This window comes from Miniopterus natalensis (genome assembly GCF_054644295.1).
Source record: "Miniopterus natalensis isolate mMinNat1 chromosome 1 unlocalized genomic scaffold, mMinNat1.hap1 SUPER_1_unloc_1, whole genome shotgun sequence".
Classification (NCBI taxonomy): domain Eukaryota; kingdom Metazoa; phylum Chordata; class Mammalia; order Chiroptera; family Miniopteridae; genus Miniopterus; species Miniopterus natalensis.
In genome coordinates this window covers 345,001-350,000 of record NW_028269905.1, presented here as the reverse complement: position 1 = coordinate 350,000, position 5,000 = coordinate 345,001, and positions in this window count along the sequence as shown.

Genomic DNA, 5,000 nt, shown 5'->3' with positions numbered 1-5,000 from the left:
GTTAGGGTTAGGGTTAGGGTTATTGTTAGACTTAGGGTTAGCGTTAGGGTTAGGGTTACGGTTAGGGTTAGGGTTAGGGTTATTGTTAGACTTAGGGTTAGCGTTAGGGTTAGGGTTACGGTTAGGGTTAGGGTTAGGGTTAGACCTAGGGTTAGGGTTAGGGTTAGGGTTAGGGTTAGGGTTAGGGTTAGGGTTAGGGTTAGGGTTAGACCTAGGGTTAGGGTTAGGGTTAGGGTTAGGATTAGGGTTAGGGTTATTTTTAGACCTAGGGTTAGGGTTAGGGTTAGGGTTAGGGTTAGGGTTAGGGTTAGGGTTAGGGTTAGGGTTAGGATTAGACCTAGGGTTAGGGTTAGGGTAAGGGTTAGGGTTAGGGTTAGGGTTAGGGTTATTGTTAGACCTAGGGTTAGGGTTAGGGTTAGGGTTAGGGTTAGGGTTAGGGTTAGGGTTAGACCTAGGATTAGGGTTAGGGTTAGGGTTAGGGTTAGGGTTAGGGTTAGGGTTAGGGTTAGGGTTAGACCTAGGGTTAGGGTTAGGGTTAGGGTTAGGGTTAGGGTTAGGGTTAGACCTAGGGTTAGGGTTAGGGTTAGGGTTAGGGTTAGGGTTAGACCTAGGGTTAGGGTTAGGGTTAGGGTTAGGGTTAGGGTTAGGGTTAAGGTTATTGTTAGACCTAGGGTTAGGGTTAGGGTTAGGGTTAGGGTTAGGGTTAGGGTTAGGGTTAGGGTTAGACCTAGGGTTAGGGTTAGGGTTAGGGTTAGGGTTAGGGTTAGGGTTAAGGTTATTGTTAGACCTAGGGTTAGGGTTAGGGTTAGGGTTAGGGTTAGGGTTAGTGTTAGGGTTAGGGTTAGGGTTAGACCTAGGGTTAGGGTTAGGTTTAGGGTTAGGGTTAGACCTAGGGTTAGGGTTAGGGTTAGGGTTAGGGTTAGGGTTAGGGTTAGGGTTAGACCTAGGGTTAGGGTTAGGGTTAGGGTTAGGGTTAGGGTTAGGGTTAGACCTAGGGTTAGGGTTAGGGTTAGGGTTAGGGTTAGACCTAGGGTTAGGGTTAGGGTTAGGGTTAGGGTTAGGGTTAGGGTTAGGGTTAGACCTAGGGTTAGGGTTAGGGTTAGGGTTAGGATTAGGGTTAGGGTTATTTTTAGACCTAGGGTTAGGGTTAGGGTTAGGGTTAGGGTTAGGGTTAGGGTTAGACCTACGGTTAGGGTTAGGGTTAGGGTTAGGGTTAGGGTTAGGGTTAAGGTTATTGTTAGACCTAGGGTTAGGGTTAGGTTTAGGGTTATTGTTAGACCTAGGGTTAGGGTTAGGGTTAGGGTTAGGGTTAGGGTTAGGGTTAGACCTAGCGTTAGGGTTAGGGTTAGGGTTAGACCTAGGGTTAGGGTTAGGGTTAAGGTTATTTTTAGACCTAGGGTTAGGGTTAGGGTTAGGGTTAGGGTTAGGGTTAGGGTTAGGGTTAGGGTTAGGGTTAGGGTTAGGGTTAGGGTTAGGGTTAGACCTAGGGTTAGGGTTAGGGTTAGGGTTAGGGTTAGGGTTAGGGTTAGGGTTAGGGTTAGGGTTAAGGTTATTGTTAGACCTAGGGTTAGGGTTAGGGTTAGGGTTAGGGTTAGGGTTAGGGTTAGGGTTAGGGTTAGACCTAGGGTTAGGGTTAGGGTTAGGGTTATTTTTAGACCTAGGGTTAGGGTTAGGGTTAGGGTTAGGGTTAGGGTTAGGGTTAGACCTAGGGTTAGGGTTAGGGTTAGGGTTAGGGTTAGGGTTAGGGTTAGGGTTAGGGTTAGGGTTAGGGTTAGGGTTAGGGTTAGGGTTAAGGTTATTGTTAGACCTAGGGTTAGGGTTAGGGTTAGGGTTAGGGTTAGGGTTAGGGTTAGGGTTAGGGTTAGACCTAGGGTTAGGGTTAGGGTTAGGGTTATTGTTAGACCTAGGGTTAGGGTTAGGGTTAGGGTTAGGGTTAGGGTTAGACCTAGCGTTAGGGTTAGGGTTAGGGTTAGGGTTAGGGTTAGGGTTAGGGTTAGGGTTAGGGTTAGGGTTAGGGTTAAGGTTATTGTTAGACCTAGGGTTAGGGTTAGGGTTAGGGTTAGGGTTAGGGTTAGGGTTAGGGTTAGGGTTAGACCTAGGGTTAGGGTTAGGGTTAGGGTTATTTTTAGACCTAGGGTTAGGGTTAGGGTTAGGGTTACGGTTAGGGTTAGGGTTAGGGTAAGGGTTAGACCTAGGGTTAGGGTTAGGGTAAGGGTTAGGGTTAGGGTTAGGTTTAGGGTTATTGTTAGACCTAGGGTTAGGGTTAGGGTTAGGGTTAGGGTTAGGGTTAGGGTTAGGGTTAGGGTTAGACCTAGGGTTAGGGTTAGGGTTAGGGTTAGGGTTAGGGTTAAGGTTAGGGTTAGACCTAGGGTTAGGGTTAGGGTTAAGGTTATTGTTAGTCCTAGGGTTAGGGTTAGGGTTAGGGTTAGGGTTAGGGTTAGGATTAGGGTTAGGGTTAGGGTTAGGGTTAGGGTTAGACCTAGGGTTAGGGTTAGGGTTAGGGTTAGGGTTAGGGTTGGGGTTAGGGTTAGGGTTAGGGTTAAGGTTATTGTTAGACCTAGGGTTAGGGTTAGGGTTAGGGTTAGACCTAGGGTTAGGGTTAGGGTTAGGGTTATTTTTAGACCTAGGGTTAGGGTTAGGGTTAGGGTTAGGGTTAGGGTTAGGGTTAGACCTAGGGTTAGGGTTAGGGTAAGGGTTAGGGTTAGGGTTAGGGTTAGGGTTATTGTTAGACCTAGGGTTAGGGTTAGGGTTAGGGTTAGGGTTAGGGTTAGGGTTAGGGTTAGGGTTAGGGTTAGGGTTAGCGTTAGGGTTAGGGTTAGGGTTAGACCTAGGGTTAGGGTTAGGGTTAAGGTTATTGTTAGACCTAGGGTTATTGTTAGACCTAGGGTTAGGGTTAGGGTTAGGGTTAGGGTTAGGGTTAGGGTTAGACCTAGGGTTAGGGTTAGGGTTAGGGTTAGGGTTAGACCTAGGGTTAGGGTTAGGGTTAGGGTTAGGGTTAGGGTTAGGGTTATTTTTAGACCTAGGGTTAGGGTTAGGGTTAGGGTTAGGGTTAGGGTTAGGGTTAGGGTTAGGGTTAGGGTTAGACCTAGGGTTAGGGTTAGGGTAAGGGTTAGGGTTACGGTTAGGGTTAGGGTTATTGTTAGACCTAGGGTTAGGGTTAGGGTTAGGGTTAGGGTTAGGGTTAGGGTTAGACCTAGGGTTAGGGTTAGGGTTACGGTTAGGGTTAGGGTTAGGGTTAGGGTTAGACCTAGGTTTAGGGTTAGGGTTAAGGTTATTGTTAGACCTAGGGTTAGGGTTAGGGTTAGACCTAGGGTTAGGGTTAGGGTTAGGGTTAGGGTTAGGGTTAGGGTTAGGGTTAGGGTTAGACCTAGGGTTAGGGTTAGGGTTAGGGTTAGGGTTAGGGTTAGGGTTAGGGTTAAGGTTATTTTTAGACCTAGGGTTAGGGTTAGGGTTAGGGTTAGGGTTAGGGTTAGGGTTAGGGTTAGGGTTACGGTTATTGTTAGACCTAGCGTTAGGGTTAGGGTTAGGGTTAGGGTTAGGGTTAGGGTTAGACCTAGGGTTAGGGTTAGGGTTAGGGTTAGTGTTAGGGTTAGGGTTAGGGTTAGGGTTAGGGTTATTGTTAGACCTAGGGTTAGGGTTAGGGTTAGGGTTAGGGTTAGGGTTAGGGTTAGGGTTAGACCTAGGCTTAGGGTTAGTGTAAGGGTTAGGGTTAGGGTTAGGGTTACGGTTATTGTTAGACCTAGCGTTAGGGTTAGGGTTAGGGTTAGGGTTAGGGTTAGACCTAGGGTTAGGGTTAGGGTTAGGGTTAGTGTTAGGGTTAGGGTTAGGGTTAGGGTTAGGGTTATTGTTAGACCTAGGGTTAGGGTTAGGGTTAGGGTTAGGGTTAGGGTTAGGGTTAGACCTAGGCTTAGGGTTAGGGTTAGGGTTAGGGTTAGGGTTAGGGTTAGGGTTAGGGTTAAGGTTATTGTTAGACCTAGGGTTAGGGTTAGGTTTAGGGTTATTGTTAGACCTAGGGTTAGGGTTAGGGTTAGGGTTAGGGTTAGGGTTAGACCTAGCGTTAGGGTTAGGGTTAGGGTTAGGGTTAGGGTTAGGGATAGGGTTAGGGTTAGGGTTAAGGTTATTGTTAGACCTAGGGTTAGGGTTAGGGTTAGGGTTAGGGTTAGGGTTAGGGTTAGGGTTAGGGTTAGACCTAGGGTTAGGGTTAGGGTTAGGGTTATTTTTAGACCTAGGGTTAGGGTTAGGGTTAGGGTTAGGGTTAGGGTTAGGGTTAGGGTTAGGGTAAGGGTTAGACCTAGGGTTAGGGTTAGGGTAAGGGTTAGGGTTAGGGTTAGGGTTAGGGTTATTGTTAGACCTAGGGTTAGGGTTAGGGTTAGGGTTAGGGTTAGGGTTAGGGTTAGGGTTAGGGTTAGGTTTAGACCTAGGGTTAGGGTTAGGGTTAGGGTTAGGGTTAGGGTTAAGGTTAGGGTTAGACCTAGGGTTAGGGTTAGGGTTAAGGTTATTTTTAGACCTAGGGTTAGGGTTAGGGTTAGGGTTAGGGTTAGGGTTAGGGTTAGGGTTAGGGTTAGGGTTAGGGTTAGGGTTAGGGTTAGACCTAGGGTTAGGGTTAGGGTTAGGGTTAGGGTTAGGGTTAGGGTTAGGGTTAGGGTTAGGGTTAAGGTTATTGTTAGACCTAGGGTTAGGGTTAGGGTTAGGGTTAGGGTTAGGGTTAGGGTTAGGGTTAGGGTTAGACCTAGGGTTAGGGTTAGGGTTAGGGTTATTTTTAGACCTAGGGTTAGGGTTAGGGTTAGGGTTAGGGTTAGGGTTAGGGTTAGACCTAGGGTTAGGGTTAGGGTAAGGGTTAGGGTTAGGGTTAGGGTTAGGGTTATTGTTAGACCTAGGGTTAGGGTTAGGGTTAGGGTTAGGGTTAGGGTTAGGGTTAGGGTTAGGGTTAGGGTTAGGGTTAGGGTTAGGGTTAGGGTTAGGGTTAGGGTTAGCGTTAGGGTTAGGGTTAGGGTTAGACC